This window comes from Pistacia vera, unplaced genomic scaffold, assembly GCF_008641045.1.
Source record: "Pistacia vera cultivar Batoury unplaced genomic scaffold, PisVer_v2 Contig413, whole genome shotgun sequence".
Classification (NCBI taxonomy): Eukaryota; Viridiplantae; Streptophyta; class Magnoliopsida; order Sapindales; family Anacardiaceae; genus Pistacia; species Pistacia vera.
Genome location: NW_022196239.1, coordinates 388344 through 402287, shown reverse-complemented (window position 1 = coordinate 402287; position 13944 = coordinate 388344). Strand labels below are relative to the sequence as shown.

At 33.8% G+C, this 13944-nt stretch overlaps 2 non-coding genes across 2 annotated transcripts; both read right to left on the bottom strand.

Annotated features, from left to right (window-relative positions):
- Window positions 1–4603: 4603 nt before the first annotated feature.
- On the bottom strand, window positions 4604–4710 carry LOC116142681. The gene has a single exon (XR_004130029.1). It is a non-coding gene; the product is annotated as a small nucleolar RNA R71 (small nucleolar RNA).
- An 8557-nt stretch (window positions 4711–13267) lies between these two features.
- On the bottom strand, window positions 13268–13374 carry LOC116142680. The gene has a single exon (XR_004130028.1). It is a non-coding gene; the product is annotated as a small nucleolar RNA R71 (small nucleolar RNA).
- Window positions 13375–13944: the final 570 nt, after the last annotated feature.

Genomic DNA, 13944 nt, shown 5'->3' with positions numbered 1-13944 from the left:
CAGATTTGCACAAGTCATAGCTTGTTAAAAAATAAATAAATAAATAAATAACTTATTTAATCTTTTATAAAATAACAAATCTACTTGAGAGTTGGGAACTTGAGATAAAACAATCAAGGTGGGGGCATAATTAGTGGAATTTGATCTCTAACCATACATATTAATTATTATACTATAATGATTCTCCTTTTTTACAACACAAGTAATTATAAACATCATGCTTCTCCTTCTATAACTAAAACATACTATTTAAAAAATATATATACTGTATAATTATTATCTCTATGTATAATATTATAAATAAAAATATTTTAAATGTATACTATTATAACGAGGAAGTGTAAGTTTTAAGTTGAGTACACACATCTCTTCCAATCCCAATGGAGACAAATCTCTGCAAATTTGAATGGAGGGACATTTTGGTATCCTTAAGCCTTAATGGAATCTGATCTCACCTATATACATTGAATTTGAATTAAACAAAGCATATGAATTTAATCATGTCTTGTTTTAGATCTTCACATTAAAAAAATTCAACAAGTTAATTTTTTGACTCATCTAAAGATTATATAACTATTTGATGAAATAGAATCACTCTTGTGCCACACGAGTTGATCTATGATATTTTTATATTGTTGAAATGGATTCTGAATTATTTTTGTTCAAAAATATTGATAAAGGTCTTTGTTACATATCATATATAAATGCCATTGATGAACAAAAATCTTAATTTAATTGCAGAAGGCGAAGAATGAGTAAACGTTGTTTGTGAATGGTACAATGGGAAACCTGATCGAATATTTATAGGGTATTTTTCGGAGCTCAACTTTGACACCTAGTATGGCTGTCTTTTCGCTTTGCAACTGTCAAATCTTTTATTAATACTAAAAACCATATTATATATTTTTAAAATGTTATATAATTAAATTAAATAATAGAGTGACGAATGGGTGTAAAATTTGTTGGCATAACTTTTGTTGTTCTATGGTGGGGGTTGATTGGTTCGTTTCTGGACAGCTGGGATCCTTTTGGCCTATATATTTTTTATAAATAATTATTAATTGTATTTGGTTGAAGAAAGTGAAACAACCAAAACTTACAACAAATAACCAGCATTTGTGGTTGGCATAATATTGTTACGCATGTGGAGTGGACCAACTCCGACAACCTTATATTCTATATTCTATGCATAATCCTTTAATATCAAATTTACACAAACCATTAAGCTAAAAAAATATCTGGACTTAGAAATTGAAATCAATAGATTAAGGTCAATTAAATCAATATAAAATATTAGAATCAAATTAATTTGAGGTAAAATATTATTTCATATTATTGTTAATATATAATTAATAACTAAACACATAGATTAAATAGATGACACAGTGTCCAACAATTGTATATGTTCACAACTAAGTCCAAATTAATTTAGAAAGAAAATATAATCATGATACCCATAACTTGAAACTAATCCTTCTTTTCTATGTAATTCCATGGGAAACTCTCTTACAAGAAGCGAGTAAAAATTCGAAATGTGCATTGAGTGGGGTGTATGCATGATTAATATAATCAGCAACTAGCAAGTAGTAAGAAAGAAAACAATGAACAATTTTTAAAGTTGTTCGTCAAGTTAAATCAAGCTTACATCCAATGTTCTTTTATTGATTTTGCCATAGAAAAATAAGCTCTCTCTCTAATTTTGCTGCAATGATTTTTTTGGGATATTTATACGATAAGATGATAAGATTTTAGGATAATGGCTTGATTTTAGGGTCCCATGATTGACAAGCCAAAATGGTAGAGAGAGTTGTCATGATCTTCTCCTTGATTTAGGGGATAGTGTTTATCTTCGAAGATAAGCCCTCCGTTTGTTTCCCTATTTTTCCATTATCCTATCCAATCCTATCAAAATGCATATTTGTTTTAATATTCAAAATTCAATCATATTTTATTCAACTTAAAACATTAACAATTACTTTTCTCAATAAAAGTTTTAAAATTAACAAAAACACCCCCACCCACCCAAGCCACTATCACCATCGTCAGCCGCCGTTATCGCCACAATGATGCACAACCGAATGGATCTGGTCAGTCATGCGTTGATCTGTGCGTTTTCGGCCAGATCTATAGCCAAAGATCTAGCCATTGACAACAGCCATATCTTGGCCATCATTTGGCCGTCAACAACAACTAGATCCAGCCATTTTTCTGTCAGATCCACTATGGATCAGGCCTAAAAAGGCCAAATCGACATACAACTAGCCAAATCCAGCCGATCGTGTGCCATTCTGACAGATTCTAATCACCTTCCGATTGTGGTGGCTGGCTACTGGCAATATGTGGGTGGGTGGGGGTGTTTTTGTCAATTTATAAACTTTTATTATCGGAGTATTTAGTTATATTAACAAACCTAGAGAGTTAAAAATAATCTAAATATTTTTAGAAAATGTTATTCATAAATGTATAAAAAACCTCTCAGAATCCTATCATATTTTCCAAAATGTTATTCAATATAGAATACTGTTCTAAAAAACTAACCAAACAGAGCCCTTTAATCCATAATCTGGAAGATAACTATCAAACAACTCGCTTCAATGTGGTCTGATAAAAGCTTGAAAATACATATTTTGTTAGTGATTCAATTGGATTATTTGTGAAAAAATGTGTTTAATTTGTGAAATTTAACTTAATTATTTCATAAATGTCTTTTATGGGATCACGGGTATGTTTCGAGTGTTTTCAGGTTCTTAAAGATGATATTCAGAGAAGGTTATATCGACGATGGAATGTGGGACGACAAGAATCAAATGGTCCATGATTTGGAGCTGAAACGAAAAAGTTAGGGCGATTTAAAGTTAAAGTGAAAATCTTGGAAAACGCTCTAGCTTTGAACATGTGACAGTAATTCGACAATAACTTGAGCTGTAGATTTTGGATTGAGATGATTCTTAAACCGTTGGAAAGAGGATTCAAAGGGCTACAATTCATATGTTTACCACTTTGCAATATTCAAACGTTATCATGCTCAAAAACCACCATCTTGTCAAGATTTTGAGTTCTAGGGCAGAATCAACTATGCCTAGGCATAGTGCTGCGGCGCAACTGCGAATCTGGACTTTTTTAGATTAAATTTATAGCGTGTATTTCCTGTTTTAAGAGTTCTAAAGTGATTAGGATAGTGGGAATCATAACCCTAAAACCCTAGGAGTATAAATAGATATCTTTAGCTGATTTTTTAGGGGAGAAAATGAGAGAAGTTCAACGGCTCTTTGGAGATTGGAAATTCCTGCAATTTTGAGTCATCAATTAGAGAAGTTTTTCTACTCTTTCTTATACTCATGTTTATGAATACAATGATTTTTATTACTGAAAGTATGAACTAATTTTATTTTCTAGGGCTAAGAGGTAGCCCAATTTTATGAATATGCATTGAATTATTTGTTGCTAATTTTTATTGAGTTTTGTTTTAAGTTTTATTATTGCGCTTAAAGCTTTCAATTCTTAAGGGCCCTAGAGTTGAATGATTTTATGGGTCAGGTTGAGATCGAGAGATGAAACCTAATTAGTCTAAGGTAATAAAATCATGATTGAGCGAACGCTAGAGATAGGTTACCGCGATCTGTGAGGCTTTGGTAAATTCCATAAAACTTAATGATCTCCAATTGCTTAAATCTGATTAGAGATAATTCGGGTTAGTAATTAGGAGTTAATTTGTTAATTGTTCGAGAGAAAGTTAGCGAAATATTAGGGAGTTTGGTCTTTACAATAAGCTTAATTGGGTCAACGATAATTGTCAATGCATAGGATTAAATTGGTATGAAATTTATGCCCTAGGTTTAGTCATATTGATTTCCTACTAAAGTGTTAATAAAAGTCTATTTTTATTTTGTTTCTAAGTTGTTTTATTTTTCATTGAATCATTCTGAAAATCTAATTAATCAAATAGCAATAAGATAGGTTAGTGTGGTACTTGGTATTGGTAATTCCCTTGGGTTCGACATTCGTATTCTTACACTTTATTACTTGCACGATTTCGTACACTTGCGAAAATCAACAACAAGTTTTTGGCGCCGTTGCCGGGGAATTGCTTTTATATTATCAATATCAATACAAGCTATTTAGTTGCTAATTTGGTTTGTAATTTGTTTTTGTTTTTTGTTTTTAGTGCTTTAATTTTTATTTCTGTATTTTTAGTGTTAGACCATACAGAGGAGATACAGGAGGAGAAGAAGTTCAAAAGGCACTTAAGGATTACTCAAGACCTACAATTGAAGGATGTGCTTCTAGTATTAGGATACCACTGATTCAAGCAAATACCTTTGAGATAAAGCCAAACATTACTCAGATGATACAACATTCAATTCAATTTGTAGGGTTGTCTAGCGATGATCCTAATTTGCATATCGCAAATTTTCTGGAGCTATGCGATACATTTTGACATAATGGGGTATTTGATTATGCAATTAGGTTAAGGCTTTTCCCATTCTCTCTTTGGGATAAAGCTAAGGCTTGGTTAATTTCTCTACCACCCGGAAGCATCACTACTTGGAATGAGTTAGTTCAAGTGTTCCTTGTGAAGTATTTTCCATCAATCAAGTCTGCCAAGATGAGGAGTGGCATCACAAATTTTTTCCAGCAAGATATGGAGTCACTCTACGAAGCTTGGGAGAGATATAAGGATCTCTTACGGTGGTGTCCTCACCATGGGTTACCAATATGGTCGCAAGTGCAAACATTTTATAATGGGTTGATGCCAAATATACAAGCCATGGTAGATGCTGCAAGTGGGGGAGCCTTGAATAACAAAACACCAGAGAAAGCCTATAATTTGATTGAAGTGATGGCAAGCAATAACTACATGAGGCCTTCAGAGAGAAATTCAATAAGGAAAGCAGCGGGACTGCACGAAGTTGATGGCTACACCGCATTGGCTGCTCAACTTTCAACCATCCAAAAGCAATTAGGAGTTGCCCTAAAGGTAAATGATATTGATACTCGTTCTCTAACTTGTGAATTTTGTACAGGGAATCATTTGTCAAGAGATTGTCAACTAGGGAATCCATTTTCTCCATCTCAACAAGCAAATGATGTCAACAATTTTCAAGGAGAGCAACGAAATCCATACTCTAATACATATACTCCAGCATGGTGAAACCATCCAAATTTTTCTTGGAGTAACAACAATTATCCTAAGCCACCTCCTGGTGCTCAAGTTCAAAAGGCGGAATCAAATTTGGAGGATGTGCTTACAAAGTTTATGGAGGAATCGGGTAAAAGATTTGACAAGAATGAAGCTCAATTTCATAAATATGAAGTCTTGTTGCAAAATCAATCTGCTTCCATAAGGAACCTTGAAACTCAAATGGGACAAATTCATAGTATCTTAGCGGGAAGAGTTCAAGGAATGTTTTCGAGTGATATCGAGAAGAATCCAAAGGAGCAACTCAATGTCATCATGTTGAGAAGTGGTAAAGAGCTGAAAGAATCAAGAAAAGCTGAAGAAACTGAGGAAAAAACTGAAGACACAAAATTAGACAGAACCAACAATGCCTCAACACAATGCCTAGGCACAAAATCCAAAATGAAGAATGCCTCAACACAATGCCTAGGCACAAAACCAGAACTTGAGAACAAAGCCCAAGATGTGAAGAAAGATGAAGCCTCTCTTCTGTATCCTTATAGACTACAGAAACAAAGATTAGATAAGCAATTTGGTAAGTTCATGGATATGTTTAGAAGCTTACACATAAATATTCCTTTTGTAGATATGTTGGAGCAAATGCCGAAGTATGCCAAGTTCTTAAAGGAGATCCTTACACATAAAATGAGGTTTGAAGAACATGAGATGGTCATGCTCACCGAGGAATGTAGCGCGTTACTTCAAAAGAAACTACCACTGAAATTAAGAGATCCAGGGAGTTTTAATATTCCTTACACAATTGGTAGTTTTTATTTTGATAAAGCTTTATGTGATTTAGGAGCCAGCATTAACTTGATGTCATTTTCTATTTTCAGGAAACTTGGTTTAGGAGAGGTGAAGCCAACCACAATTCATCTTCAATTGGCGGATAGATCTGTAACATATCCTAGGGGAGTGGGGGAGAATGTCCTAATAAAGGTAGACAAATTTATCTTTCCAGTAGATTTTGTAGTTCTTGATATGGAAGAAGACCGGAACATACCTTTAATATTAGGAAGGCCTTTTCTAGCTACAAGTAGAACTTTAATAGATGTACACCAAGGTAAACTAATCTTAAGGGTGGAAGACGAACAAGTATGGAGTTCAATGTTTTTAACATGATGAAATGTCCACCCAAGTTAGATACTTGCTTTAAGATTAGCATCCTTGATGACAAAATTGCGGAAACCTTAGAAGAAAACTACCTTAGCTCACCCCTAGAAAATTGTTTAGTCACCTCTAGGATTATGGAGGCTAAATTTGAGAGGGTAGATGAACAACAATTGAAGCCTTATGTGTATGGTGGATTGAAGGATATAAGGGTTTGGATTTTCCTAGATGATCCAGATTGAAGGAGTCAAAAAGTCGAGCTTACAACTCTAATAAAGTGCTTCTTGGGAGGCAACCCAAGCTCTTTACTTTAATTTTGGTTTTTCTTTGAATTTATTTTAGATTTTTGTTTAATGTGTTAAGTTGTGATAACTTTGGTTTGGTTTGATATGTTAGCTATTTTTGTTTCACTTATAATTTCTTTTATGCACACTAAATTGGCCAAGAAAGGTGCATAGTTTGTTTTCTTTTGACTAGATTCCCGAGGACTATTGGATGCAACAAACAATATGCATAGCTTCACAAGACTACCTCCACATAAATGTTATGCATGAAGAGTATTGTAGTTGTTCTCTTTGCACATTGAGGACAATGTTAATCTCTAACGTTCAGGGTAAGGAATATTTTTTTTATGGCCAAATTTAGTTTCATTCGATGGACATCTTTGAATATCTTTTGCTTTGAATTATCTCTTTAAAAGCTTTTGGGTGGAATTGTTTTAGGTGTGTTGCAAGGTCAAAGAGTTAATGTATTTTGTTTCGTTTTGGAACTCATACATAAGTCAATGATAAGACCATGATTGTGAATTTGTGACGTTGAAATTTTATTAATTTTCACATCGTGTAAAGATGATAGTAGATGACAATTGCATTTAGTTATGACTCTCTTGGGAATAGATTTGATTGGTTGAGTAATTCGGAAACTTAGAGACGTTTTGTATGTGTTTTTATGGGCAATAATTTTTTTTTTTTTTTGTTTTTTTGTTTTTGTGAAAATTGTGCATAAACTCTAGAACTCATTCGATAACCACTTGAGGCAAAATTCTAGAATCTGCATTGCTTAGGATATGATTTAGGCAATTTTCTTTGGAACGACTGAGTCTTTCAAGCCAACCTATATTATTTTATCTCTAGTTAACCCTTTTGAGCCTATATATACACTTGGTAAGTGTTATTTTTTTGTTTTAAACCCACTATATCTCACCTTGATGATGAAGCCTAAAACACTTTCCGATCCATCTTATTGTGAGAGACTTAATTTGAGATGACCTTAGAAGAAAAACTCATGAAAAGAAGTGTGGTAGAAGAAAATAAATATATCTTTTGGATCACAACCTAAGTATGTGCAATGAGATAGGTTGGGCATTGTGAAAAGAAAAAAAAAAATTCATAATAGAAGCAAGGTGGGGTAGACAATTTTTTTTATGAGTTACTGTCTTCCTAAAAAAAAATGAATGAAAAAAAAAAAATTGTAGAAAAATAGGAAGAAGTAGCTGGTGAGAAGAACTTGAAATGAAGTACATTACATGAGGGTTTGTGCTAATGTTGGAAGGAAGAGTTCAATCAATGTGAAAGGGTAGAGGGTGAATGAGAAGGGAAGCAAGAAGGCGATTGTTCATGGTCATTTACTGTAAAATATTAAGTCTCTTAAATTTTGTTAAAATTATGTTCTGTTCTTTCATAAACCATTACCTTAGCCTAACGTTACAACCATGATAAAGACCTAATGATCCGAGGTAGTGATTGAATTCTACATTAGTGGAGAGTGGTTTGAAAAGTGATCCTATGGAGTTTGATTGTACATTTGTTTTATTTTCTTACTTTGCCTATGAAAGCTATGCATAAAATCATTTGGGCTTTTGGATGAATAGTTTGTGAATGATTATGAGAGGGTCAATAACAAAAGTGTAGTTGAAATTCACTTATTCTTTGCATTTGCATGTTGTTAATTATTGGATTTTTTCACATTGACACTATTTTTGAGACGATTATATGTATGGATCCTAAATTGTTTGTTTAGTTTTGAGTCTAGGTGAGGTTAGGTTTGGATGTTTGTGGGTATCATCGCTAGAAACCCTCACGAGACTACAACTCGTCCAACTAGGGCCAGCTAGGAGTTTAAAGGCTTATTACATATGCTAAATGCAACTGTGACAATCTACGAAAGTGACTTAGGATAGTTTAGATATAGGTTTTCATTGTTTGTTTTATTTTCAAGCTTAAAGACATGTTTTATCACTTAATTTGCTAGGGACTAGCAAGAAGCTGTTTGGGGGTTGTGATAAAAGCTTGAAAATGCATATTTTGTTAGTGATTCAATTGGATTATTTGTGAAAAAATGTGTTTAATTTGTGAAATTTAACTTAATTATTTCATAAATGTCTTTTATAGGATCACGAGTATGTTTTGAGTGTTTTCAAGTTCTTAAAGATGATATTCAGATGAAGGTTATATCGATGATGGAATGTGGGACGACAAGAATCAAATGGTTCATGATTTGGAGCTGAAACGAAGAAGTTAGGGCGATTTGAAGTTAAAGTGAAAATCCTGGAAAACGCTCTAGTTTTGAACATGCAACAGTAATTCGATAATAACTTGAGCTGTAGATTTTCGATTGAGATGATTCTTGAACCGTTGGAAAACGGATTCAAAGGGCTACAATTCATATGTTTAACACTTGAAAGATTCAAACGTTATCATGCTCAAAAACCACCGTCTTTTCAAGATTTTGAGTTTTGGGGCAGAATCAACTATGCCTAGGCACAGTGTCGCGGCACAACTGCGAATCTGGACTTTTTTAGATTAAATTTATGACGTGTATTTCCTGTTTTAAGAGTTCTAAAATGATTAGGATAGTGGGAATCATAACCCTAAAACCCTAGGAGTATAAATAGATGTCTTTAGTTGATTTTTAGGGAGATTAGAAGGGAGAGAAGTTCAGCTGCTCTTTAGAGATTGCAAATTCCTAGGATTTTGAGTCATCAATTAGAGAAGTTTTTCTACTCTTTCTTATACTCATGTTTATGAATATTATGGTTTTTATTATTGAAAGTATGAATTAATTTTATTTTCTAGGGCTAAGATGTAGCCCAATTTTATGAATATGCATTGAATTATTTGTTGCTAATTTTTATTAAGTTTTGTTTTAAGTTTTATTATTGCACTTAAAGCTTTCAATTCTTAAGGGCCCTAGAGTTGAATGATTTTATGGGTTAGGTTGAGATCGAGAGATGAAACCTAATTAGTCTAAGGTAATAAAACTATAGATTGAGCAAACGCTAGAGATAGGTTACTGCGATCTGTGAGGCTCTGGTAAATTTCATAAAACTTAATAATCTTCAATTGCTTAAATATCCAGCACCCTCCTGGTGCTCAATTCAAAAGGCGGAATCAAATTTGGAGGATGTGCTTACAAAGTTTATGGAGGAATCGGGTAAAAATTTGACAAGTGAAGCTCAATTTCATAAATGATAGAAGTCTTGTTGCAAAATCAATCTGCTTCCATAAGAAACCTTGAAACTCAAATGGGACAATTCATAGTATCTTGCGGGAGAGTTCAAGGAATGTTTTCGAGTGATATCGAGAAATCCAAGGAGCACCTCAATGTCATCATGTTGAGAAGTGGTAAGAGCTGAAAGAATCAAGAAAAGCTGAAGAAACTGAGGAAAAAACTGAAGACACAAAATTAGACAGAACCAACAATGCCTCAACACATATGCCTAGGCACAAAATCCAAATGAAGAATGCCTCAACACAATGCCTAGGCACAAAACCAGAACTTGAGAACAAAGCCCAAGATGTGAAGAAAGATGAAGCCTCTCTTCTGTATCCTTATAGACTAAAAAAAAGATTAGATAAGCAATTTGGTAAGTTCATGGATATGTTTAGAAGCTTACACATAAATATTCCTTTGTAGATAGTTGGAGCAAATGCCGAAGTATGCCAAGTTCTTAAAGGAGATCCTTACACATAAAATGAGGTTTGAAGAACATGAGATGGTCATGCTCACCGAGGAATGTAGCCGTTACTTCAAAAGAAACTACTACCACTGAAACTAAGAATCCAAGGAGTTTTAATATTCCTTACACAATTGGTAGTTTTTATTTTGATAAGCTTTATTGTGATTTAGGAGCCACAGCATAACTTGATGTCATTTTCTATTTTCAGGAACTTGGTTTAGGAGAGGTGAAGCCAACCACAATTCATCTTCAATTGGCGGATAGATCTGTAACATATCCTAGGGAGTGGGGGAGAATGTCCTAATAAGGTAGACAAATTTATCTTTCCAGTAGATTTTGTAGTTCTTGATATGGAAGAAGACCGGAACATACCTTTAATTTAGGAAGGCCTTTTCTAGCTACAAGTAGACCTTTAATAGATGTACACCAAGGTAAACTAATCTTAAGGGTGGAAGACGAACAAGTATGGAGTTCAATGTTTTAACATGATGAAATGTCCACCCAATTTAGATACTTGCTTTAAGATTAGCATCCTTGATGACAAAATTGCGGAAACCTTAAAGAAAACTACCTTAGCTCACCCCTAGAAAATTGTTTAGTCACCTCTAGGATTATGGAGGCTAAATTTGAGAGGGTAGATGAACAACATTGAGCCTTATGTGTATGGTGATTGAAGGATATAAGGGTTTGGATTTTCCTAGATGATCCAGATTGAAGGAGTCAAAAAGTCGAGCTTACAACTCTAATAAAGTGCTTCTTGGGAGGCAACCCACACTCTTTACTTTAATTTTGGTTTTTTCTTTGATTTATTTTAGATTTTTTTATTGTGTTAATTTGTGATAACTTGGTTTGGTTTGATATGTTGCTATTTTTGTTCACTTATAATTTTTTATGCACACTAAATTGGCCAAGAAAGGTGCATAGTTTGTTTTCTTTTGACTAGATTCCCGAGGACTATTGGATGCAACAAACATATGCATAGCTTCACAGACTACCTCCCACATAAATGTTATGCATGAGAGTATTGTAGTTGTTCTCTTTGCACATTGAGACAATGTTAATCTCTAACGTTCAGGGTAAGGAATATTTTTTTTATGGCCAAATTTAGTTTCATTCGATGACATCTTGAATATCTTTTGCTTTGAATTATCTCTTAAAGCTTTTGGGTGGATTGTTTTAGGTGTGTTGCAAGGTCAAAGAGTTAATGTATTTGTTTCGTTTTGGAACTCATACATAAGTCATATGAAACCATGATTGAATTTGTGACGTTGAATTTATTAATTTTCACATCGTGTAAGATGATAGTAGATGACAATATAGATTTTGGATTGAGATCATTCTTGAACCGTTGGAAATCTGATTCAAAGGGCTACAATTTATATGTTTACCACTTGGCAAGATTCGAACGTTATCATGCTCAAAAACCACCATCTTGTCAAGATTTCAAGTTCTAGGGCAGAATCAACTATGCCTAGGCATAGTGCTGCGGCACAACTGCGATTCTGGACTTTTTTACATTAAATTTATGACGTTTATTTCCTGTTTTAAGAGTTATAAAGTGATTAGAATAGTAGGAATCATAACCCTAAAACCCTAGGAGTATAAATAGATGTCTTTAGCTGATTTTTTAGGAGAGAAAGGAGAGAAGTTCAGCGGCTCTTTGGAGATTAGAAATTCCTACAATTTTGAGTCATCAATTAGAGAAGTTTTTCTACTCTTTCTTATTCTCATGTTTATGAATACAATGATTTTTATTACTGAAAGTATGAACTAATTTTATTTTCTAGGGCTAAGATGTAGCCCAATTTTATGAATATGCATTGAATTACTTGTTGCTAATTTTTATTAAGTTTTCTTTTAAGTTTTATTATTGCGCTTAAAGCTTTCAATTCTTAAGGGCCCTACAGTTGAATGATTTTATGGGTTAGGTTGAGATCGAGAGATGAAACCTAATTAGTCTAAGGTAATAAAACCATAGATTGAGCAAACGCTAGAGATAGGTTACCGCGATCTGTGAGGCTCTGGTAAATTCCATAGAACTTAATGATCTCCAATTGCTTAAATCTGATTAGAGATAATCCGGGTTAGTAATTAGGAGTTAATTTGTTAATTGTTCGAGAGAAAGTTAGCAAAATATTAGGGAGTTTGGTCTTTAAAATAAGCTTAATTGGGTTAAGGATAATTGTCAATGCATGGGATTAAATTGTGTGAAATCTATGCCCTAGGTTCAGTCATATTGATTTCCTACTAAAGTGTTAATAAAAGTCTATTTTTGTTTTGTTTCTAAGTTGTTTTATTTTTCATTGAATCATTCTAAAAATCTAATTAATCAAATAGCAATAAGATAGGTAAGTGTGGTACTTGGTATTAGTAATTCCCTTGGGTTCGATATCCGTATTTTATACACTTTATTACTTGCACGATTTCGTACACTTGAGAAAATCAACAACAAGTTTTTGGCGCCATTGCCGGGGAATTGCTTTTATATTATCAATATCAATACAAGCTATTTAGTTGCTAATTTGGTTTGTAATTTATTTATTTATTTTTTCTTTTTTGTTTTTAGTGCTTTAATTTTTATTTCTGTATTTTTAGTGTTAGACCGTACATAAGAGTTAGTTTCAATGACAGATACAGGAGGAGAAGAAGTTTAAAAGGCACTTAAGGATTACTCAAGACCGACAATTGAGGGATGTGCTTCTAGTATTAAGAGACCATCGATTCAAGCAAATACCTTTGAGGTAAAGCCAAACATTATTCAGATGATAAAACATTCAATTCAATTTGCAGGGTTGTCTAGCGATGATCCTAATTTGCATATCACAAATTTTCTGGAGCTATGCGATACATTCCGACATAATGGGGTATCTGATGATGCAATTAGGTTAAGGCTTTTCCCATTCTCTCTTCGGGATAAAGCTAAGGCTTGGTTAATTTCTCTACCACCCGGAAGCATCACTACTTGGAATGAGTTAGTTCAAGTGTTCCTTGTGAAGTATTTTCCGCCGATCAAGTCTGCCAAGATAATGAGTGACATCACAAATTTTTTCCAGCAAGATATGGAGTCACTTTATGAAGCTTGGGAGAGATATAAGGATCTCTTACGGAGGTGTCCTCACCATGGGTTACCAATATGGTCACAAGTGCAAATATTTTACAATGGGTTGATGTCAAATATACAAGCCATGGTAGATGTTGCAAGTGGGGGAACCTTGAATAACAAAACACCGGAGGAAGCTTATAATTTGATTGAAGTGATGGCAAGCAATGACTACATGAGGCCTTCAGAGAGAAATTCAACAAGGAAAGCAGCGGGAGTGCATGAAGTTGATGGCTACACCGCGTTGGCTGCTCAACTTTCAACCATCCAAAAGCAATTAGGAGTTGCCCTAAAGGCAAATGCTATTGATACTGGTTCTCTAACTTGTGAATTTTGTGCAGGGAATCATTTGTCAAGAGATTGTCAAGTATGGAATCCATTTTCTCCATCTCAACAAGCAAATTATGTCAACAATTTTCAAGGAGAGCAACGAAATCCATATTCCAATACATATAATCCGGCATGGAGGAAACACCCGAACTTTTCATTGAGCAACAACAATGAGCAAAAACAAGCTCCTATTTTTCAACCTCAAGAGCCAAAATCTAATTTAGAGAATGTGTTAACCAAGTTCATTGAAGAGACAAGCAAGAGGTT